This window comes from Misgurnus anguillicaudatus, chromosome 11 (genome assembly GCF_027580225.2).
Source record: "Misgurnus anguillicaudatus chromosome 11, ASM2758022v2, whole genome shotgun sequence".
NCBI classification, from domain to species: Eukaryota; Metazoa; Chordata; class Actinopteri; order Cypriniformes; family Cobitidae; genus Misgurnus; species Misgurnus anguillicaudatus.
In genome coordinates this window covers 14788406-14814433 of record NC_073347.2, presented here as the reverse complement: position 1 = coordinate 14814433, position 26028 = coordinate 14788406, and the positions used below count along the sequence as shown (strand labels likewise).

Below are 26028 nucleotides of genomic sequence, written 5' to 3'. Positions count from 1 at the left end.
ATTTATTTTGTTGTGTTTTGTTTATAACGTCTCTGGCTTTGTAAACAACATTAAGATTCATTAAGCTTTTGCCTGCTTATCAGAAAACTTAAAGACTCTGTGAGTTTGGGATAAGGCAACCTGTTGGGCTGAACGATTTCGGATGGTTTGGGAAACCTGATTGGAAGAAAGGGATGCCCAAATTGTTTACAGAAGATTTATCTGAGACTGGCAATTGATGCTGATAAAGTGTTAATTTCTTTCTTTCTGGTCCAGATGTCCTCATAATGTGTTAGATAATGTACAGTATAATAAAACATTTACTGTACTTTAATCAGAGGTTACTCGCTATACTGCACTTTCACGATGCTTTTCTGAGTAATAACTTGAGTAATAATGACTTGTTGAATGTATGTTTGTATCTATGACAATTATAGTATGATAAGATATTGGTTTAGTTTCAGGGTAGAGTACATGTAGTACATGTATTTTAAATGGTTATTAATGAATGTCATTGTGCACATCATGCTACACATACTGTATATAACCTACATTACATGTTTCCATAGATGGTGATGCTTTGTTCATGGTTTTACACTGTATATCACACAATGCAAATGTATCTTATTCAATAGGTTCTTGCATCTAAACATCAAATAAATTTGTTTTACATTTCTTCTTTGAAAAAGCGTAATGTGTGTTTTGATTCGAAAAAAAGTCCTCTCCAGACTTTTTTTTTGAAGGCAGTGGAAAAGTCTATGGAGATTATAGACGGTGAAATGAAGGGTTGGAGAATGCTTGGAGCAAACATTTACACTAGGCTTACGACACTAACACGCTGCTGACGTCAAGAAACAACGCTGCGTTTCTTTCCTTCCACCCTGCTTGGCACAGTCTGCTGTCGGGCAGCGCGAGGCTTCGGCTGGCCACGACAATTGTAGCTGTCTTTTGTTTTGCTTCTGTTTAAACAGTTGACAGTGCCTACACCTGCACAAGGGACCGTTTCGTGTCAGTTTAGGCTGAGTAAGGGTGGTGACTGTACACAAAGGGGTCAAGGGTAGGTCAACTGCAAAAATGTCACTTGATGGTTGCACGTGAGGCTGGACAGGAAGACTATTCGTTTACATAAGTAGGCTATAAATTGTTTGTTAGGTATAATTAAAAAATGACTTCATTCTGTATTCAGGCTTATTTATAATACAAGTTTATACTTGTTCACTTCTAAGCATTTGTTATAATGAAGCAGAAGATCGAAAAGCTGTAACTTTTGAGTGCATACAAGTGTTTGATCGTTAGGGGGCAGTGTGTGACTGCTTATCTCTTTATATCCCCCCATACAGTATTAGTTTTGTTATTTCATATATTTGTGACCCAGTCTGTAAAATCCAGGCTGAAGTCTCATAATCTGTTTATGAGATTAGGAGCATTAAAGTTTAACAATCATTGATTTCATTCTTCGACATGATCTTAGTCAATATTAAAGATATCAAGGTTATATTTCCACAAATTTTCTTTACATTATACAGGATGATTTTATGTAGAAAACAGCAAACCACAAAAATGACTTTATGAAAAATGACTTTTTTCTCTCCAATTCTCTCTCTTTCTCTCTCTGTGTGTGTCTCTTTCTCTTATTCTTGGTGTGACTGATGAACATTTTCCAGATGTAAAGATATTATTGGATGGCACGGTGAACCACACACTGCATTCAGGCGAACTCGTCTCCCTCCATGAGTTCGCAGTCTGCCTGTAATAATATTGTTCCTCGAACTCTTCTACAAACACATCACCTCTTAGCTCCCCGTTCCCCTCGGTTACCCTGCGTCGCCATGGCGCCTGCAGTCACCAGAATCCTGGCAGGGAGACGGGGAAACGTGGTTACCATGCCAACCAATGTGGTCAGTACGGCGAGCGCTTATAGGCCGATAACGACGATCTCTGTCAGTTATGAGAATTTCGAAGAAATACAAATACCAACGCTCTGCTTGGAAAAAGGCCCCGTGAAGCAGATTTGATATTTTGTGGTTTGCCCTGACTTGACTTGGAAAAGAATAGGATCATTTTCTCGCAGTGAAATGTCTGTGAGGTTCGCTGTGTATGCCGGGGCCCCGGCGGTGTCTGCTTTACACATGCAATCCATCAGGTGCGTGTGATGCAAACTCACACGGGTTAAACATACCTTTCTCAAATGCATACGGGATCATGTGTGACGTTATGAGGAGCTGATGACAGCCATGTATAATTCTCTAACTGCTGGCATGTACTGTGGTGTACATGCTCCCTCTCTCCTCTGACCCAGTAAGGTCTGATTAAAGTACAAAAACAACAGGCGGGTATCACTTAATGGCTGGAATAGTCAATATTGACGCTCTTCATTGCCTCACCCTGTTTCTTTTGCTTCCTCCAGTGAGATTGTTTGGTCTAATGTGCAGCTTACATAAGTATGTGGAGGCCTTTTCTGTTTCAGTGTCACAATGTGCACAGTATCAAGTCCAATAGGTCTGGTATGGAAAAATGTAATTGGTCTAAACAGACATCAGCATTAAGTCCCAATGAAATTAAAACTGATAATTCTTATTTTTTAATGTAATATTGCAGTGTTTATAATAAACAATTTATCTTTTTTTTTTTTTTTAATTAGTGCTCTCATAAATTTTAATCAAAATCTGTGGCTATCCTTCTCTGATGATGTCAGCTAGATGGCTTGGGCGGGAGCATTCATTAACTCCGCCCCCTCCAACTGTCAGTCTGATGCCAGTTCCATTTCTGAATGAAATGCCTACTTTTCTATATCCAATCACAGCACAGTGGAAAACACAGGCTACGCCCAACATTTTAACTCTTTCCCCGCCATTTACGAGTTATCTCATCAATTAAGAGAAAACGCTTCCCTGCCAATGACGAGAATTTCCTGCTTTCCCCAGTACCGCTATTATCCACCAGGTGGCGCACTTCCGCAACTTATACAACCCGGAAGTAAGTAGCGCCTCACGTGAAGAAAAGTCCTTCACAAAAATTATCTTAGCTTTTTGTTCAAAATTTTGTGGTTTTGAGAGGTGATAAAAAGAGAACAAATGAAGGTAGGATGAAAGTTTTTTTTAAGCAGAGGGTCTGTTCTTTCATTCGATATATTGTATGTTTAGATATTTAAAGAAGACTATTTTCTGGAAGGCATTAAACATTTGTGAAAATCATGAAAAATGCTGGCGTTGGCTGGCAACTTTCTGGCGGGGTAAGAGTTAATCATAATAGTCACAACACGGAAGTTGATCGTGGTTCAAACCCCATTGAACATCTTTAGGGTACATCTTTAGGGGACCCAAACATGAGTGTTTGAACTCATGACCTCCCTGTTGTTACAGTCTCAGAAATAAAGTTACAAAAGCTGTCACTGGAGCGGTACTCTTTCTAATCTTTATACAGTACCACAAGGGTGCATATCAGTGCCTCACAGGTAGGCTACATATTGGTGTCTAAATGGTACATATTGGGACACCTTTTTCTCTGTGAGTGTAGGGATGACCAACCTATCAATGGTTTGTTTATATAGTTAAAGGAGCTGCTCAACAAGCTTATATGATATTTCATGTCCACATGTTTTTGGTTATATAGAGAATGTCGAACAATACTATGGTATTACCATGGTAGCAGGTCAAAATGTGAATTGTGTAAATCCTCACTTTTCTGCAGTTGTACGCTGTGTCTAGTTCCAGTTTGGGCCAGTTTTGTGGCTTGTAGTTCAGTTTGTGCTGTTGTTAAGCAGCTTGTAATGTGTGTGTCAGGGCACTGTTGAGCAGGTGTTAGGGAAGCCGTTCTTTAAGAAGCATTGGCACAGCTCAGAGGCACACGAAAACACGAGAGAGAAAAGGAAAGAGAGAGAGAGAGAGAGAGGGAGTAAAGGAGGAAAGTAACTGGTGTAAAGTGGATTTCCTGGCTGGAAGACAGCTGGTCATACCCATGAGACTCATTACGGCTCTCTGACAATCCGGTCCTACACCCACAGCCACACGTTCGTGAAAACCAGGACTGTTTGCCATGAATGTAAAGCCATGATAATAAATTTTCTGATCAACAACTCGCCGTTTCTCACACGATTCTTTTCTGCATCCCTCCACTTCCTCACGTTGACACCTGTTTAGACCTGTTGCCGTCTGTTTCCCTTCAGTAATCCGGTGAATCACATGAGATGATGTAGTATAGGTCAGACAGTGAAAGTTGTGATGATAACTACAGTACAAAACTACAACGCTGATCACAGAGCTCCAGCAGCCTTGCAGATGTTATTTAGACAGCTGTTATAGACCGAACTGATGTTATTTTTTTACTTAAAAATCACATTGTAATTATAATTTTGGATGCATCTTTTACACATTTCTGTCATCGCAAGCTCACGTGCACGCACAACCAGATGCTTTCTTGAAAGCGCTGCGGATGTGAGGCAGCTTTTAATCTTTAGTTTGGTCGTGGGTGTAGTGGTGAGATATTTTTAGAGCTTTGATACAGTGATATATTGCATGCTTTTGTACGCAGTAGCTTCTTTGTAGATTGTGAGTTGTGTGTGTGTTTGAGACAGACTCTCGTTCCGAGGATAGAATCAGAAAAGTCAGCAGTGATGTTAAAATTTGTTAAATGCTAGTGCCATATAAACATGAAGCCCATAGGACCACTCCCAAAAAATTCTTCCTGATATAAATAGTCACATCAAAATCATAATTTTTGTGGAATTCATATTTAAAATATGAAAATCTGGCAGTCAAATCAGCTGCATCTTTTCTTTCTAAGGGCTTTGCGTGAGAATTAACTTTCAAGCATGTAATATGTTGTTTCCTGCACTTGTGATTCCAGTGTAAATACATTTACGCTGCATTACCATGTCTCTGTAAACATTTCTGCTCACACTATAAATGCTGTTTCAGATGTGTCTTTCATTGCAGTGTTAGATAGGCACATCTAAAAAAACTAGAATTTGGCTCATAACCCCTTAAAGGATTACTCAATTTTCTTAAAAAAATAAATAAAAAAATGTACTCACCATCATGTCATCCAAAATGTTGATGTCTTTCTTTGGTCAGTCAAGAAAAAATTATGTTTTTTGAGGAAAACATTCCAGGATTTTTCTCATTTTAATGGACTTTAATGGACCCCAACACTTAAAAGTTTTAATGCAGTTTAAAATTGCAGTTTCAAAGCCCTCTAAACGATCTCAAATGAGGCATAAGGATCTTATCTAGCAAAACAATTGTCATACTTGTCAAGAAAAATAAATGCACTTTAAACCACAACTTCTCTTCTTCCTCCGGCTGTGTGACGAGCCAGCGTGACCTCACGTAATTGCGTAATGCCGTGGAAAGGTCACGTGTTACATATATGAAACGCAACCATTTTAAACAATAAACTGACACAAAGACATTAATTAATATCATTCGACATACAACAATGTCGGAACGTTCCTCTTTCTCCACACTTGTAAACACTGAGGCTTAGTTTCGCATACGTCATCCGTGACCTCTTGACGTGATGACATATTACGTGAGGTCGCGCTGGCGCGTCACAGGACCGGAGGAAGACGAGAAATTGTGGTTTAAAAATGCATATTTTTATTTTTCTTGTCAAAAATGACAATTGTTTCGCTAGATAAGACCCTTATGCCTCGTTTGGGATCGTTTTGAGTCCTTTGAAACTGCAATTTTAAACTGCATTAAAAATGATAAGTGTTGGGGTCCATTAAAGTCCATTAAAATGAGAAAAATCCTGGAATGTTTTTCTAAAACAAAAACAAAAAAAAAGAATTTCTTGACTGAACAAAGAAAGACATCAACATTTTGGATGACATGGTGGTGAGTAAATTATCTGGATTTTTTTTAAGAAAATGGACTAATCCTTTAAAGGCTCCTTGCATAGTTCATAGTCAACTGCAGCAGCCCATATTATTTTATGGTGACATGACGAAGTCTCAAAAATTGCTTTGAGAATTTGTCTTCGATTCATAAGCAACTGACTTTAGACTAACCCATCAAGTTGGCTGTTGGCCGTTAAGCAGGAACGTTGTCTGACATAGTTTTTTTGTGTTCCACCAAGTCTAAAAATCTAAAGGAAAACTCTTTGCAACACCCTTCAACAGGGTTAGTAAAACTAATCTGTCACATTTAACAGACTATTACCACAAGGGATTTGGGACTCAGCTTGGACATGTGACATAAGACTTAAGGTTTGATTCAGAGACCCGTGAACACCGCAGTCTCAAAGCACCAACCCACTCTCAAATGTGCAGATGTCCATCATCAACCAGATGAACTCACAAATCAATAGCTGCCATTTAAACCTCTAGCTGTGTCCTTATCTACCTGGTGCAGTTTACCAGCTGGCAACGGTGTTGCTAAATCTAGTCCCGGGCCACTCACACATTGATTGGGACAGATGGCCAAACTGGAGTACTGGAGAGACTGGACTGCAGTCCATTTATTCTCATTAGTCTCAGCTCACATTAATACTCTGATAACAACACGGAGGAGTCTAGCTGCTCAGTTGTTCAGAAAGAGGTGTTATATTTAAAGACATGGTGCACAGTGTCACAATTTGAAGATTAATTTAACATTTTACATGTGGAGGGGGTCTGCGACTATCATGTGTGTGTTCGCTTGTGTGTGTCATTTAGAGTGACAGCTCCGGCGATGTCTCCATCACCTTCCTGAAGGGGTGTGCCACTGCTGTCAGAGCCAACAATGATAGGTCACCGTGTGCCGTGTACTTTGGTCCGGACGTGCCGGACCCTTTTCCCCCCCTCAACCCATATTTGTCAGGATTGTGAGGATTGCCCCTCCTTATGATCTGTATGCACATATCCAGGGCCATCATCAAACGCTTGACTGCAAGCTAAATAAAATCATCCCGCACACACACTGATATAAAGAGACCCATTGTCCACGGGCTGCTTTTGTGAATGTGGAATTATCGCAGGGGATTCTCTCGACAGTCTTAGAGAGAGATTGACAGCTTCATAGAGAGAAAGGAGTGTGGGGGATAGATGCAGTCGAGGATCTGAAGCCGAGACTTCGGGGGGAGTTTAAGAGTAAATTTGGACGTCAGGGGGCTTCTTCCTGCTTCTTGTTATGGGCCCAAACCTGTGTTCCCTTCTAAGCTCCTGTTTCCCGCTGATACCTCAGCATTTCCCAAGCAATCATCCCATTAAATAGGACATGTCTGCTTGCAAAAATTACACATTCTTTTTCAATTAATGGGTTTTGGGAAATGGATTTTCTTTAAATTAAATTATATTGCACACTTAAATGCTTAATGTCATATTAAGTTGAGTGAATGTCAAATTAACCGCTCGCTCAATAACAGTAACAGTACTAAACAGGCACATAAAGTAAAATGATAAATTCTGTATCAACACAATAAGAAAGCTGTAACTGTGCGTTCACACCAGATGCAGTAGAGGCAGCAAAAACGTGCTATTCAAGTCTAGTTGCGCGCATGAAAGCCGCGCGTGAAATTCTAGTCATTCGAGACATTCACGCAGAAATTTTCGTCATGGGAGGGGCTTCTGCAACTCCGTTTGCTTCCTGTAATTACGTCACTACTAGAGCAAGCTCCTAATTGGTTATCATGGCGCAAATATCCGTCAAAGTTCCTATATTTCAACTTGCGCGTCTCCCACGTCTAGCGAGCACTTGACGAGCGGAAAAAGCGAGCACTTGACGAGCGGAAAAAGCGAGCACTTGACGCGCGAAAAAAGCGAGCACTTGATGCGCGGAAAAAGCGAGCACTTGACGCGCGGAAAAAGCGAGCACTTGACGCGCGGAAAAAGCGAGCACTTGACGCACACCAGAGGCGAAATCCGCTTCTTGTGGGAGGGGCAGGGTGCTATGCGGTTGTTATAGTTGATTTTTTTTCAACTATATTTTATAAGTTGTGACAACTCATCTCTGTTGACATGACTTGTAAATCAAGTTGATTTAACAAAATTTTTTAAGGCAGTTAAGTATTTTTTACAGTGTGCCATTTTCTTGTATTATGGTGCCTTTTAAATTTACACTTGCTTTTATTGCCTAAAAGCATTATTAACCTTAATTCCTCAAGCGGAATGGATTTGACTGATGACGCTTTGAAAAAGTTAACAGATATATGCACTAAATTAGAGAATAAGTGAGTGGATCCAATGTCATTGGTCTTAAAAAGTGGGTGGTTTTGTCCCACCCACATATAATGGTTCAGGTGCCCATGGTTTAATCAACTTGAATGTAAAATTTTTTTTAATTTTCTTAACTAGTGAGAAGGTTCTATAAATTAAGTTGAATTAGCTCAAGTAATAGCAACTTAATAAGTCAAGAAAGTTCACATTAATTGTAAATTCAAGTTAAAAATGTAAAGGCAACAAGGAATTTTTACAATGTTGTAATTCACACTTTCTGTATTTGTGACTTATTTGCATGGTAGTAAGTTTCTCTAAAATACTGTCAGCATACAAATGTTTATTTGGTCAGTGTATTTAATCTGTATGCAATGGGTAAACTTGCTGGCTGAACTATAAGTTGTACATCAAAGTACATACTAGATGGATGATATTGTGCAGAGCTCCTAAAGGCTCTTGGGCACATCAATTATTGTTGGATTCTTTTGTTACCTTAAGGTATTTGTAATGTTAATGCACACTATGTTTTGGGTCGAGTGTGGTGCGGATGGGCTGATAGATTAATTTGTGTTGTGGTTTGATGTGTGAAGGGAATCAGTCGGGTCTTCCAGGAAATGCCAGTCCACACCGTCACTGATACGTGTCAACCCCACTCACACGAATAGATGCAATTAGTACTAACAGTCTGAAACTAAAGTGTGTTGATCCATGGGTTATGGGAACCAGTTTGTGCATGTGTGTATTTAGAACAAGGACAGCTGATCCCAGTCAGCTGTCTCATTAGTTTTATCATTAGTCTAACAGCTGAGTACAGTACTGAGTACTGAGATCCATTCTCTCGCTCTCTGTTTGTCTTTCTCATGGGAATCAGTACTCCATTTGCATCTATCCTATGTCCTATATGAAACGCAAACTCCAAACTGTTCAATCTTTTCATCATCTTCTACAGTTTCAAAGTCATCTCAAATCTAAGTTGCCCTTTGCATATACGTACTCCACATACTCTAACACTGATACTTCACTATGCTCTGTGAGTTTGCATTGGTAACTTTCACATCCAGCTGTTCTTAAGCTTATCTAATTGTTGACATGAGAATGTCAGTGATATGGTAAGAAGATGCTTCGGTCATATGGACTCAGCTCATCACGGGACGCTGCTGGAAATCCTCTTTTTTTCTTCCGATATCTTTGTAACTGAGACAGTGTGTTTGAAAAGAAAAAGTTTTGGTGAAAGCTTCTTTCATTAAGGAAAAGAGAGCAGATGTGTAATGGAGGTCTGAATCGGTTCTCAGATCCTCTGCCGATAACCATGGAGTGTAAATATTTGTCCCCACACAGTTTTGACTACTCTGTCCTATTTACTAGTTTCCACATTTAGTGCTGTATGTATGAGTGCATGTGAGTATTAATATGACAGGTTTTACAGCTTTCTTGGAGGTAGTCAGTTTTAAGTGTTGTCAGATTAGCCAGTGCCCTGCATGATCTGAGCGACAGCTGTTCACAGCACACAAACACACAGACCCTCTCCTATAGGTTTTATGCACACAGATTATGTTACATAATGGAATTATCTTGTTTTATTTCCTCATATTTGCTCATCTCATTTGTCTTTATAAACTTCTTCATCTACTTTATGTCAGACTACGAACAAGCATCATGAAATGTGGTTTATTGTGGTTTTATTGTAGCAATATTATTTGTTTTTATAGTTCCTCATATTACTGTAACATGTAGCATGGTTTCAAAACACACAGTAGATGCCTTGTTGTCTTCAATATATTCCCTAAACATTTAAAGGGACACTTCACTTTTTTAAAAAAAATATACTCATTTTAAAGCTCCCCTTAAACATTTGATTTTTACCGTTTTGGAATCCATTCAGCTGATCTCTGGGTCTGGCGCTAACACTTTTAGCATAGCTTAGCATAATCCATTGAATCTGATTAGACTATTTAGCATCACACTCAAAAATAACCAAAGAGTTTCGGTCTTACTTCGGATGTAACTACAGAAGAGTGATGTTTTAAATAGGAAAAAATATTGAAACTCTTTGGTTAATTTTAAGCGCAATGCTACATGGTCTAATCAGATTCAATGGATTATGCTAAGCTATGCTAAAAGTGGTACCGCCAGACCCGGAGATCAGCTGAATGGATTCCAAAACGATAAAATCTAATTTTTAACTCTAGGGGAGCAGGAAAATTAGCATTTTTTTAAAAAAGTGAAGTGTCCCTTTAACTGGTACCTTTTTGGACTGCATTTATTATTTAAACCTTTTTTAATAATTCTTCTCAAGTCAATTCATTAATAAATTAAAATGATAGTTCATAGACAATTATATTTGTCTATAAAAGTGCTATACTGTAACTACCATATCTCATGACAGGTAGTCACGAAATATTACATTTATTGATTTGTGTTTGATTTGAACTGCACAATTTTCTGTTTCATGTCACTTATCGCAACTTCTAAATGTATTTCTAAAGGAATTATCTTTCGTGCCCGCACCACGTTTTCCTTTCTGCCATTCGGGAGTAGTACATACACATTTTTTTCTAATTTTTATTCATTTTTTAAAACATCATCGTGTCTAAATGTTTGGGTTTGAGTAAAGGTTTGGGTTAGGATGTCTCAAATCTAACAATAAACAGTACCGATGAGGCTTATTGACTATTGCTATGGTAAACATGCCAGCTCCAACTATCATGCTGGGTGACATAAAAAAGTAGATATTCGTGTTTATGAACAGTATATCAATTTATCTAAATTTCGTGACTATGTCATGAAATGCAGTGAGACTGGGTTGTACTGCCTAACCTATGCTGTATACATAGGCAACTTCATTATAAACCGGCCTTCGTTCTAAAATGGAAGCTTTTAAGCCAGCTGTATACATCTGCGTCGATTGTACGGCATAGCCTACGCAGAAACATGAACCATGCGCAGTAGCCTACGGTGTAGCCTGATGCGCATTGCGCATCTTTCCCAAAATGTAACAACAAGTCAAATGCTACGTGGACCCAAAGCACTGTGATTGGTCTGCTAGAACCCCACCCTCAGGTCAAAAAGATCTGCGTCACATTTCTTTGCACATATTTTTCTTGTGAAGGTAAAAGCAAAGATCGATCAAGTTGAGGAGCTATATTTAACAACTCATATTGCAACAAAAGTCTGTTTACCTCTATCACTACTGATGCTTCTCCAAAACGTACACAATACGCTTCTCCTTCAGATTTTGCTTCGATACTGTAACATGCCCTTGGACACTGCCTACTAGCAATCTGCATGTGTAATGCATAGAGGCGAATAATGACGCAGAAGTATAAATGAAAACTGATTTTGATCCTACGCAAAATCGCACTTTAAGTGGCTGATCTGAACCTTCTAAATATGCAGCAACACAAACAACGTTCATGAAGTGCATGGGAAAGTTAAAAGTGCTGCTAATATAACAACACAGTACTTTAATAATAAGCATAAAAATGCTCAAAAAAGCACACAAACATGTGGGTAAAACATTAATATTGACTTTTATATTGAACTATATCTCAGATGTTTTTTTAACTATGTTCATAGCAATGCATTCTGGGATTGCATTGTCTTTGAACGATGCACGCAGTGCTGCCTTAGAATTGAAATGATGGAAAATTATGCATAAAGTCATACAGGGCTTGTATATTTGGCTAGTGTTGTTTTGTATAGCAGTACTGTTGAGTGTTTGAGTTGTGTTGCTATGTATAGAAGTATTTTGGGTTGGCTGGTTTAATGAGGAGTCCTGCAGAAAGATCAGTGGGTTGGCCAGCACAACAGAGACCCACAGAACACATCATTCACTCACATAAACCCAGAGCAGAGCACAGTGGGTAACGCTTACAGGAAATGGTTTTAAGACAAAAACATGCGGGTGCGATATTTATAAACGAGAAAGGGCAGAGACACATCCAGACCAAAGGTCCTTTCAAAAGGACATTGTGATTGTGAACTAATGCATTGTTTGGGTTATGCCATTGTTGTGTATGTTTGTGTGTGCATGTTTGCCCGGCTCTGTTCTCTCTCATTCTCTTTGATTTCTCTCCGGCCTTTTGATCTTTTACATCCGCTCTCTTTTCTGAGTAGGTTATTGTTTTAGGGCAAGAGCTGCAAAGGGGTTCAATACACATAACTTCACCCCCTCACACACTGCAAACCAGGCCCGAGGTGAGAGGTAGATTAAAGGGTGAGTCCATAGCAGACGCTTTTCCCTCGGGCCTGCTTTCCATCTTTGTTGTGCTTTTTTTCAACACAGGTTTCATCATGTTCACTTAGAACGCTCAAATGTTCCATGCTATTACGAAATTATCTGGCCATGTTACATCTTCCGGCTTGTTAATTCTGCCCAAGGTCATTCAGCATACTCGTAATTTAAGTGATGATAGCATCATCTTTTAGGATAGTACACACACACACACACACACACACACACACACACACACACACACACACACACACACACACACACACACACACACACACACACACACACACACACACACACACACACACACACACACACACACACACACACACACAGTAATGACACCCCCCATTAGCCCTGTATTTTTAGTGCAGACATTCCCAGAGGTCTGTTGGGCTGAAGATGGTATGGGCTGAGTGAGCAGATGCAATAACACACCTCTCACCTGTCTCTACCCCTGAGACTCATAATGATACCACACTGACAATTCACATCACCGCGCACTCTGTGTAAATACACATGTCCTGCTCTTAAAAACATGATCATCTAGAAACTTTATGGTTCCCTTACAAGGGAACTTGCGCTGCATCGCTGTAGTGACGCTTTGGGAACATCTCCAGGTGTGAGTGCATCTGAATATGTATTTAAAATTCAACCAATGGTGGTGCGTGACGTCACTGATGGGGTGACGTGGGAGCCAGGAAGTATAAAAGGCGACCTGAAAAAGCCCTTTCTATCTTTGTTGCCTCAGACGGCTATCTGTGTGTGTGTGTATCTGAGTGTTTGAATAGTTTAACTGTGTGACTGAATAGCTTAACTATGTGATTGCAAAATGAAAGCAACAGCTAAGTTAGACTTTAGGCGGCCTTGGGGTTCGCAAATGGATTTGCTCGAGGAGGTTGAGATATCTATCTCGTCCTCCCTTGGGGGTTCCCACTGCTTTCTCTGTGGGTGCAGAAGCCGCCATGCTGTTACTTCCCCCTGGTTAGAGGGCACTGATATGTTGCTATTTTCTTCTGTGGAGGTGGATGTTTTGAGTGTCGAGGCTGCGGGGGTAGAGAACGCCCATCTATCCTCTCTCCCAGCATATGATGATTTAGTTGGTGTAATTACACAAGTGGTGGCTAAGTTGAGTTTGGACTGGTCCGAAGATAAGCATGAAGATGCTCCACAAAGTAAACTGTCACAGCGCTTCCTGCAGTTTAAACATCAGCCGTTGAGCCGTAGCTTCCCCTTTTCCCCCTTCTCTTCCCGACTGGTTGCATGTGCATTATTGTTTGACAATAATCACTTGTCTCCGGTTCAAGATCCACGTCCGCTAATGCGGTGTGCACAATCCTTACTGCCGGGAGGGATTCGGGAGCCTGCATGCCGGTTTCTCCTGCCCCTTGGTAAAATTTATGATAGCATGGGAAAGCATTCCAAACATATCTCAATGGGTGTTACGGACAATACATTTCGGCTACCTCCTTAATTTTAGAGCAGGAAGTGAAATGCCTTTTGCTCAAAGGCTATACAAAACCGTTTCATGATGCTGACGGTCACGCGCATTATGTAACAAATCAGATCCGAGGACTGGTTTGTGTCAATAGATTTTTCCTGCTCACAAAATCTCAGGTTTGCCCTTGGGGACGTGGCATACCAATATCGGTTCCTTCGCTTAGGCCAGGGATGTCCAAAGTCGGTTCTGGAGGGCCGGTGTCCTGCAGAGTTTAGCTAAAACTTCCCTCAACACACTTGCCTCAAACTATCTAGTCTGCCTAGTAAGACCTTGATTAGCTGGATCAGGTGTGTTTGATTAAGGTTGGAATAAAACTCAGAAGAAACATCGGCCCTCCAGGAGCAGGATTGGACACCCTTGCCTTAGGCCTAGCTCTATCTCCTTGCACATTTACAAAATGTGTAAATGCTGCCCTTTTAGGCTGAGGATCAGTTATGGAAGGCCAAAAGGGACAAAAATGTCCAATTAGGGGAAGTTCTGGTTCAGTTCTATAGTTTTTATAGGAGCAGTTCGCAGCAGGGCTGTCTCCTTTGACCATTAAAGTTATGTGGCAGCTATATCTGCCTTCCATATCTTTGTGTTCGGTCCCTCATTAGGTAGAGACCAACTAGTCATGCGTTTCCTGTGTGGTACTAAGAGGCTGAGGCCTACGAGTCATTCTAGGATCCCTGCGTGGTATCTGTCCGTAGTGTTGGAGGGCTTATCAGGGGTATGAAGCCTCTGGATGGCCCTCTCCTTTAATCATCAGAGCGCATTCAACTAGTGGTATGGTAGGATCTTATGCCCTTTGGGCAGGTGCTTCGGTCCAGGACGTTTATGATGCGGCAGGCTGGTTCTCACCACTCACTTTTGTACAGTTTTATGAGTTGGATATCAGTTCTGCTCCTGGATCTTGCGTGCTTAGGTCTTAGTTGTGCTTTTACACACAGACAGGCACTCGTAGTCTTGAGGATTGGGTATAGCATTCCCAAAGCGTCACTACGGTGACGCAGTGTGAGTTCCCTTGAAAGGGTACGTCTTGGGTTACGTATGTAACCTTTGTTCCATGAGAAGGGAATGAGATGCTGTGTCTCCCTTGCCATACTTCCTGTGTACCTGTTACGCAATATTTCAGATAACGAGAGCATTTTCAGGTCGCCTTTTATACTTCCTGGCTCCCACTGTCACGGTTAATCCGTGTCATGTCTTGTCTCTGTTCCGATTGTTATCACCTGGACATTCATTGATTAATTACCTGCCTCATCACACCTGTTTGTCATTTAGTCTGTATGTATATATACCTCTGTCTTCTGTTTGCTCACTGCTGGATCATTGTCATTGCTACCCTGTCTGTTCCCTGTCTTGGATGTTCCTGTGTTCACCGTATTCACCATCTTATCCCTCGTGTTTTATTATTAAATGTTATTTATTTTTGAACTTTGCGTTTGCGTCCTGTCTCTCCTTCCGTGTCGTGACACCCACATCACCCTGCTGATGACGTCACACCCCACCATTGATTGAATTTGATATACATATTCAGAGGCACTCACGCCTGGAGGAGTTCCCAAAGCGTCACTAGGGCGATGCAGCATCTCGTTCCCTTCTCAGGGAATAAGGGTTACAAACGTAACCCAAAACATTTACCGTGACCTTAGTTTGAGTGCAGAAGGAATTTAAAGTTGCGATTTTTTTATCAGGCATGAATTGCAAACACTCCAATTCTGATTAGCAAACAGTGGCACATACTAAAGTGAAATATAAATAAAAGGCTAACGAGAGTATTTCAGTTGAGACCCACAAACATTCATCCAAAGCACCTGCCAAGCAAGTCTGGCTGCGTGGCAACAGCTCAGTCTCTCTCTCTCCCTCTCTCTTATTATCCCTCTGATGTCATTTTGTGCATTCTCTGCTGCAAACTGTGTGATAATGCTCATAGCAGGATTTTTGCATCCGTGTGTGTGTGTCTGTGTGTAGGGTTGTGTAATGTATGTGTGCTCCCTTACCCATGTGTTTGTGTACTCCAGACCTGACGAGGTGGATGAGCTCTCACAGGCATGCTGTGTTAGCAGGGAGGTCGTGGACCAGCTCCAGTCAGTGTGAAGAAAACTAACAGCCATCGCAGATCAGGCCTGAAATTATTCAAAGGTAATTTCAGAGCCAGGGCAGTAGAGGATGAGTTACACTGTTTTCAATAAGGCAAAGCGGATGTGCTTAAGTGCATTTACAGGTAAATAGACACACATGATTGTTTACACAATACTGCAATACATACACTGCATATCTTAAAAATGCTTCAACCAAGAAACATTTTCTTGAGAAGCAAAATTACATAAAATATTAAATGTTGTTTTCTGAACAAAATATATTTAAATTAAGTATGAATGGGAAAAAAATCTGACAATGGGTAAGAAATATAAACTTAAAATGAAGGGATAGTTCACCCAAAAATGAAAATTCTGTCAGCATTTACTCATCCTTATGTTGTTATAAACCTGAATATAAATCAACTATGAATTTCTTTATTTCTGGTAAACACAAAAGAAGATATTTTGGTAAATAATGGTAAGCACTGATTGTAACCATTGATGTCTATAGTAGGAATAACAAATACAATGGAATTCAATGGGTACCGTCATGTGCTTACCATCATTTATCAAAATATCTTCATCCTATCTTCTTCATCCTTTATCACAATACTTCCAAAATATTTGTTTATCTACTATGGAAGTCAATCAGCTGTGTGCTTACCATCATTTATCAAAATCTTTTATTTTGTGGTTATCAGAAAAAATAAATTCATACAGGTTTAGAACAACACGAGGATGAGAAAATTATGACCAAATTTTTTATTTGTAGGCAAACTATCCCTTTAAATATTAAGCACTGGCTTGAAATAAAAAGGTTAAACTTAATTCATTTATTTTTTACCAACATTTTATTTTTGTTTTAGTCATAAACTTACTGTAATTTTTATACATTTGTTTTAGAAAACAAGACTTCTAGACTATTTTGCTTTTTAAGTAAATGTATCTCGTCTTAAGAATTTTAAGGTATTTGTACTGGAAAACAAAAACACTAATTTAGAAATCTATTTTGCAGTATGGGTCTTGGCGTTGCTTTCTTAAAAAGAAAAATGGATATCTTGCACAGCAGGCAACCTACAATTTGCAATTTCATTTACATGATGATAGCTCCATGTAAAAAAGCAATTTTTTTAGGCTACTGATGTGACTGAAATAGATTTTTCTTATGCTGTTGCCATATTTTTTTATTTAGTTTGAGATGTCAGTGTCCTTAGAAAAATATTATTTTGTGATTAAAAAATGGGTCTAAATAGCACTAAAAATGGTTCACTGGCTCGTAATCGTAGGGCACGTTTTTTTTTTTTTTTGGGAGGGGGTGGTGTGACAAGAATACTAACAACAGAACAAATATAGAATATGTAAAAGATTCTGGTTTTAATAGTGCTGAATGATTTGCAGACCGGTCCCATTTGATATTATTTTAGATTTTCTAAATCTTTCTCATATTTAATTTTTTAATACCACCTCAGTGAGTGTGTGATACATGTAAGTATTTAAAACTGTGAGAAAGTGATTTAAAAGTTGTAGAGAACTTCAGCTCCCGTCAGTATTGTATTGTGTGGTATTGGTCATGCTGCAATCCCAGATTCATGCACATGCTCACAGACACCTGCAAGGATCTAATCTGATAGTTTGGAGAGAGGGAATAAAGTTACATTATAGGATATTATTTTTTCTGCATCCTCTGTTTCCTGTCCCTGTTTCCACACTTGGCTTGAACTGCAGAAACTGACAGGAAGACTCAGTAGTGTAAATTACATGCATTCACGATGACCAAGTTGGGTGTCCAGATTTCTTTGTCTGCAGGTGCTGTGTGTGTTCCAGATGTGCTGATTGATCACGGTTGGGTTTGTTTGGCAGAAGGGACACGAGGAAAGAGGAGAAAGAAAGAGAAAGTGAGAGAGAGAGAGAGAGAGACCAGCGCATTGTGTGGTGCAGTGGATTTTTAAAGACAGCTGGCAGAGACAGCGCAGGAAGAAGATGCCAACGCAAAACTTTTACTGTTTCCTCTCTCTCTCTTTTTCTTTATCTCTATTCTTTTCCTCCCTCATTCTGTTCTTCAGGAAATGCGATGCTGAATGAAATCTATTGACGGCCTCTGGTCTGGTCTCTACTGCCTCGGCAACAGTTGTCCGGGTAAGGGACCCCCTCTTTATGGACGCCCCCACTGAGATCCAAAGTGTACTAAATACAATCCAGAACAAATCATGAATAAACTGAAAACGGCTCCAAAATAAACCCAAGATCAGCACTATGTGGCGTGGACAAATGGGTTTGGACTGGCTGGGCCAGATGCACAGGCTTATACACTTTAATGTGTTTGTTCATGAGGCTGAAAATGATGGGGTGGCTAATGCAGGAAGTGGACGCAATTATTAGAGTTTAGCTAACAATGAGGGAATTGTGACTACTGTATACAAAATGCATGTTTTAAAGGTCAAGTGTGTAGTCTTGCAACTTAGTGGCAGCAGAACAGAGATTTAATGGGGTTATTGTACGTAATAGCTGAAATCAAGAGAGCCCACCTTCAAGTGTTTATAATAATGTGAGCAATTATTTAAAATGATACATCTTTCACCTCACTAAGTCACATGCTCAGTGTGATTTTATTAGTGGAGGCATTGTTTTTCTCTTTGCATTTTTAAAAAACCCTTAACCCTGTTTTTTTATCATGGCACTGTTGAATGCTTGATTCTGATTGGTTGACAGGTGTTCATTTTTCCAGCTATGAAATAGTTCCAGGTTAATTGACTGCTAAAGAATTTGCATGTTTTATATTTGAATGCATATTTCATGCATTTGGCAGACACTTTTATCCAAAATGACTCGCAGTGCATTCAAGTTATACATTTTATTGGTAGCCTGTATGTGATCCATGGAAATCGAACCCATAACCTTTGCATTGACAGGTAAGCTGGAGATCTAACAGAGCATTTACACATTTACAGAACACATAAAAGCAACAACAAAAAATACTTTTTAGAAAATAAGTTCAACATCTTCAGTTTCTCACTCATGCATTGTAGATGCTCTTGCCATTTACTCTTCAATCCACAGAATACACACAAACGTCTCATATATACACACAAATCGTTATCTGAATCTCTTAGTAAAGTCATAGTAAGGTCTTGTTTGTGTGTTTACCTTTACAGGACTCAGGTTCAGCATATGGAAGCGTTCTGCGCTGTATAATCACTGCTAATTTCTCAGCAAATAAGTCAACATAGACTCCTTTGAATCACACACCATTTACGACTGGCTATGAACAGACAGCATTCCTGTAAGTGTAGCTAAAGCTGGAAACTTCCTCTTATCTAATGAACTGCCACTGAACTGTAAAGCAAACCAAGTCAAATCTTCAACCTCCGAACTGAACAGTATGCGTCTGTATCTCATACATATGCAACACTAGGTTTCTTTCTACCGCTCTGCTCTAAGTACACACAAAATACACAGAAGAATAACAGCGGATTTGTGTGCGGTAAACTTTATTTGACCTTTACATTTACATTTATGCATTTGGCAGACCCTTTTATCCAAAGTGTTTTACAGTGCATCCAGTCTATACATTTTGTCAGTACAGTATGTGAATTCTCTTGGATTCGAAAATGTCAAAGCAAAAAAAAGGTTTAAGACATTTTAGAAATAATATTACAAATTTTAATAACATGTAAAATTAGGTTATATTAAATCCTTTTATTACGCAGCTCGTTGGAATACTTGATACTGATTGGCCAGTCGCCTGCAAATCATTTTGACAGGTACAAAATTAAATATAAATATGTCTTTTAATGACATGACATTATCTTTAGATATATTTAGATTTCTTCCAGCTATTTGGGGTTAGGAGGAACCAATAAATATAATAACCAAATATTTTTCTTTAAACATGAAGCAGTGTAATTGTCCACGTTTGTGTACAACAGGTTCCTGTTACACAGAATTAAGTATTATGGGTGCAAATAACAAAAAATGTGATTTGAACACACCAGATCTTAGTAGGTTAAACAAAATAGTGTGTTTGGGACATTTAAACATCTTGGGCCCTATTTTAACGATCTAAGCGCATGGTCTAAAGCGCACAGCGCAACATCTAAATGGGCGTGTCCAAATCCACTTTTGCTAATTTAACGATGGGAGAAATGGTTTGTGCGCCGAGCGCATGGTCGAAAAGGGTTGGTCCTATTTTTTTTATGATTATTGGAAGTATTTTGGGCGTAACGTGCAATAAACCAATGAGAGTCTCAGCTCTTATCCCCTTTAAAAGCCTGTTGCGCTGGCACTATGTCTAATCCCTATTTAGATGACGGACTTTGTAAACTGATAAACTAAGCGGAGGAAGAAGATCCCCAGTTTAAGATTAATGTTAAATAATTGTGTTGTTTTTCACTTGTATTGAAATTGTTATTTTTTGGATTAAAACCTTTGAAATCTCGTTTTCTTTTAGTCACGGAAGTAAAGAAGCAGGCTTTTAATTGCTTTAAATGTATGGCTTTCCAATATCATCAAAAAAAAATAATTTACAAGTATGTAAGAAAAGCTTTGTACTGTAAAAATACTTTATTTGTTAAAACAGGAGATAAAGAATTTACAAACGGCTCTTTGCACGTTTCAGCACTTGGACAGCGTCAGGTTTTTTTTAAGCATTACTTAAAAATGTTTCTCATCTCACCATATCCACAGGTACAGAGTCATCATATACAATAAATCCGTGAGGTAGCATTTAAAAACATTTAAAAACAGGTGCATTTTTTTAAGCATTTATTTACTTACCAGGCTGCAGGTGAAGCAGCTCTTTGCACCTTCTAACGTCTCATAATTAGTCCACATTTATGTCCAAGAGACTCAATAATAATCTATTACATTTAATCCTTTAATCTTTCATATTTAAAAACGTTTTTGTGCTGCTGTGCATTCATGTATGTGTTAAGCAAACCCGCGTTGTCGTCCCGTTTATAGGCGCATATTACTAATGCACTCTTTAAATAACAAAAAAACATATTGCGCCATTGACTTTAGACTTTAGAGCAGGTTTTTGTTGGTCAATTGTCTTTTTTTAAAACCAAAAGTAACACGTTTTCCTCACGGAAGGTCTGTATTTGTTAAAATGAGCAAATTAAATATTTCAAATCTATATTTAATGTTTCTTACCTTACTTATGTGTAATAAGCGAGATAATGTACATGGCAGGTGTTTTTTATCGCGAAAATAAGCCTTTCAGTGTGATACAAAACCTTCTGCTTTGCGTAGGATCCTGATCACACTGTCAGGCTTATTTCTGCGATAACAACCGGCTGCCTATACATTACAAATGCATACATGCCTTTACTTGTTCTGTATACTTTGGAATAGTAATGCATGAAAATTCAACACTTTAATTACAATTTTAAAAATGAAACCAAACAGATGGATTAAAGTAACCCAGAAAATGTTTATATTTGACCCAACAAACAACCCATCATTTTGTGTTGAAACAACCCAGCACACATTAGGTTAATGTTCAACCCAAAGAGTTTAATCTATTAAATAATGTGATTCGTCCATAAGGAATCAGATTTTTTAATCTCTTTTATGTCTTTTATCTCCGACCTCTACAAGGTGTTCAGCTGCTCTTTGGATGTGATAGAGTTTATCATTCGCTCTCTTCTGGAAGTTCAATGGATCACAGACACACTGTTGCACACATTCCACATTAGATAGACGCAGATCTAAACAGATAGATCATTCCTTCACGCATGCATGGGTTTGGCTGCTGAATAAAGAAGTCGCTATATCAGCAAGATCTCAGGACTGCTTAAGAGGTCAGTTTGAAATATTGCATTGAATTTAAGAAACAGCGATGAAATACGTATAATGCATGATTGGGCCCTCCTGCATGTTGATGGTTTATTTTGCAATCTTCTTGAGTTAGATATGTTCCAATTACACAAAATATGGTCCCTAGCTGTCACTATCAAAAAGTACACCTTTGCACATAAAACTTTCATATTCGTACCTCAAATGCACATAGTCTCTGACAAATCTCTTCGCCAATGTACACAAAAGATAATATAAAATCTTCTAACTCTTCTAAATCTTCTACCATTAGCTTTCTCTGTCTGTGGTGGAGCGAGTGTAAATGTCAGCCGCTCAGCTTTACGCGCGTCACATTGGAGCGTTTTGGGTGATTGGAGCCTGACATTAAAATAATGGTAAAATAATAGCTTCACTTTGTTATTAGACAAACGTGTGGCAGGGATCCCTGCTTGCTACTGCACATAGCTGGAATACCCACCAAAGGCAACCCGTACTGTCCCACAATACGCAACAAATGAAGAGCCAACGATTTGTGTGTGTGTGTGTTTTCAAGCACCTGTCCCCAAATCTCACTCCTCTCCACGGCTGTCTCTCACACAACCTCACTAATCGCTGATTTGGCAGCGTTACTCTGACAGCATTCCAAGGTCCAGTTGCAGGAGAAGAGCTCTCACACACAAGCTTACACAATTACGCACAAACACACACACACTTATTCAGTACACATGCAGTCAAATGGTGCTTTTATGCCTTTTCTCCATCTTAATACATGGCGTGGTGTCTGTATTGAACTTGTACAGCTGTGAACTCACTTGCGAAATGTTTATGTGTAATACTTTAATATAATACTGTAATAATATTAGAGAAAGAAGTGATATATTAAGAAAGTCCTAATATCTTATACAGGAATCAAATGAGTGCAAGCCAAGATACAGATATTGCAATGCTGCATAATCGACCTCTTTGACTTTAGCAAGTAATTTACTCTAATTTAAGATTTCACAATATAAGAATATTGTAATATACAATTTTGCAAAGCATGTTTCAAACAAGATGTGTAGTGAGCTTACGGTACTTCTTATTTACTCTTAGGTACAAAAGTTGCACGACCATGGAAATTCAGTAAATCTGGCCACTTTTTCTGTGAAATCTGCACAAAGATACTGAAAAGGATGTGATAGTTTAATTGCCCCGTATAGCTCAGTGGAGAGCATTGCATTTACAGCGCAAAAGGTTATGGGTTTAAACCCGGGATACACACATACTGAGAAAAAATGCTTTGGATAAAAACGTCTGCCGTATGCATAAATGTATAAGGTTTTAAAGAGCACCTATTTCATTGATAAAAAACAGCGTTATTTTGTGTATTTGGCAGTGGCGGCCGGTGACTTGGTTTTTCAAGGGTGCTCGGTGCGAAGTTTATCACAACATGTATGTAGCCCGTCATGTGTGTCAAAATATGTGTTCTGCGCGTCGAGTGATCCTGTGTGCATTACGTGTCTTGTCAAAATAAGTGCCTGCTGCAGACGCGTCTAAAGGGTTTATGATAAAAGAAACGCTCGCGTTGGCAGATACTCGCATAATCTCATGTGTAATCAAAGTTTACTGTTAAGGGTAGTGTCTTGTGTGTATTTTGTGAAGTGAGCGTCTTTTTTATCATAAACGGTTTTGATGCGTGTGCAGCAGGCACTTATTTTGACAAAACACATACCGTACATTTTTGTAGCTCCAGATTGCACTCTTTTCCTGAAACACACGAATTTGAATAGCTCTGTGTCTCTGATTGGCCAGCTAATCTGTACGTTGTGATTGGTCTGAATACCTCTGACATCAGCTGTAAATGCGACGCTCCTTATCATGTTTGAAAGATTCGCTCACAATGCAGTGCTAACAGAAGTTAACTTACAGGCTGTGAGTTCGAAGCGGGAGGAATTATGATAATGTCGGTCTTGTCTACATCACCAATCCCGGGAAGTAAACTGTTGCCTAAAATCCATGTGTTTGTTGTATTCCAAGAAAAGAGATTTACGTTGGAGACGATAACTCGCATCTTCATTACTTTGGGGTTTGTACCTTTTGCACATCATTAACATGTACTAATACACACCAAAGGAAATTTAAAATCATGAATCGGACCGTTGGTGCTCTTTAATCCAGCAATAGGAATTATTCTGATAATGCTTATTCAAAATAAACAAGGCTGCGTTCTCCGAAACTACCTTAACGCTACGTCGTTCTTAAGTTGTACCTTAAGCTGTACCTTATCGCTAATACGTGTTTTCCGAAACGTTCTTAGTTACGTATCACTTCTGTAAGTCATACATTCGGAAGGTTGGTCTGGAGCACTCTTAGCTATACCTTATCCCACATGATCTCCACTAGGGGCCATCACTTTCATAAAAGCTTACATTTTAATCATAATATATATTTATTTATTATATAATATATATATATATATATATATATATATATATATATATATATATATATATATATATATATATATATATATATTATATGTTATATTTGAGGTAGACAGACAGGCTCCAGAAATGCGTCCATTAAGCTTTATCCGCATTGTAACGACGCTGCTTGCGCGTCCACTGTCCAAGCACAATAAACGCGTGAACTAATGAATAACAGCAGTTTGTTTTTATATATTTTAAGTGTAATGCACAACCAAGTACTTGCACGACCCACCTTATTCCCCTGTGCAACGCACTGAACCCCTAATATAAATTATCCTTTCAAGGCATAGCGGATGAATTGGAGCAGTTTAAACATGATACGTTTGGAAATAAAGTTGCAGGTTTTGCACGGGTTTTATATAAAATATAGAAGGTTGAATTTAGTTGTTTGCAATTTGAAATATTTTTACCAGATATTCCTAATAAATTTAACTTGAACTAATTCTAAAATGTCTCTTTAATAAAGAACACCGCTATCTCATAACGCAGCGAAACCTATTACATAAAGTGAATAATTGATTGTCGAGCAATCGATATCAAACTATTCAGCACCTCCACCATGGACAGCACCCGCTAAGGTCGAACTTAAGAAGGTTTACCTTAAGCAACATCCTAAGGTAAAGTTCGGAGAACACACGTAGGAAAGGTATACCTGTAGTTAAGGTGTACCTTTTGAGTCTTCGTAGCGCGCTAAGAGAGAACGTTTTCGGAGAACGCATACCAAATCTGTATACACTGAAAAAATTATTTATTTAATTTTCTCATTTTTTCTAAGGTAAGTGGTTGCAATCGACTTATTTAAGCTATATTTAAACAAAAGTTTTTTCTATTATTTTTCTAAACTTTTAAAGTAAATTGCAGGGTTCCCACGGGTCCTTGAAATCCTTGAAGGTTTGTGAATCTGGTGGAAACAATTCAAGGCCCTAGGAGGTTTTTTTAAATATACATATATAGATACAGGTCATTTAAAGTGCTTGAATCTATTTTATGCAAGAAGTTTTCCGGAAAAAATCCATATTATTCCCTGTGTACTGTAGGATAATATCATAAAAATTCTAGACTTTTTAAGCACACGTGCTAAACTGTTCACTTTAAAGGCTTATATCTTCTGTATGCGAATGTTGATTCATACCAAATGCTTTTTTGCATAGTTGTGTTTGACACATGAAAACGTCTCGTGTTACGTGTGTAACTGTTGTTTCCTGAGAAGGGAACGAAATGCTGCGTCTTCCTTGCCATACTTCCTGCATCCCTCTAACGCTGTCTTTGGCAATATTTCAGATAGAGATATAAATCCTGGCTCCCTGTCTTTGTCATTAAGCCTCACCATTGGTTGAATTTTATATACACATTCAGACGCACTTACCCCTGGAGGCGTCCCCAAAGTGTCACCGCAGTGATGCAGCGCGAGTTCCCTCGAAAGGAAACTGTAACAATGTATCTTTAAAGGTAACACGATGTAACTTTACTCTCAGTTGAAATGTGTCCCCACATTTAGTCCTTGAATTTAGTGTATTGGACCTGGAAAGTCCTTGAAAGGTCATTGAATTTATAGTTAACCAAGGTGTAGGAACCCTGAAATTGAATGAATCATTTGTTTTAGTATACACTCTCAGAAAAAAGATAGAAGAAGGTACAAAAGTTGTCACTTGCTACTGCCTACCTTTTCAAAAAGTACACTTTTGTACCTAAAAGTTGCATATTGGTACAGCTATGGTACATATTATAACCTTTTATAAAGTTACTGTGCAGTGACAAAAAGGTACAACTTTTACCTTATTTTTCTGAGAGTGTATAAATGTAGTATTACTTCAGATGATAAATTTCGAGAAGCTCAGATGCAAAAGCTGCTA

General features: G+C 38.8%; 1 long non-coding RNA gene across 1 annotated transcript; it reads left to right on the top strand.

Moving 5' to 3' along the window:
• Positions 1-17108: 17108 nt before the first annotated feature.
• Positions 17109-21833, top strand: LOC129415467 (uncharacterized). The gene is made up of 3 exons (XR_008634847.2): positions 17109-18047; positions 19064-19191; positions 21510-21833. It is a non-coding gene; the product is annotated as an uncharacterized lncRNA (long non-coding RNA).
• Positions 21834-26028: the final 4195 nt, after the last annotated feature.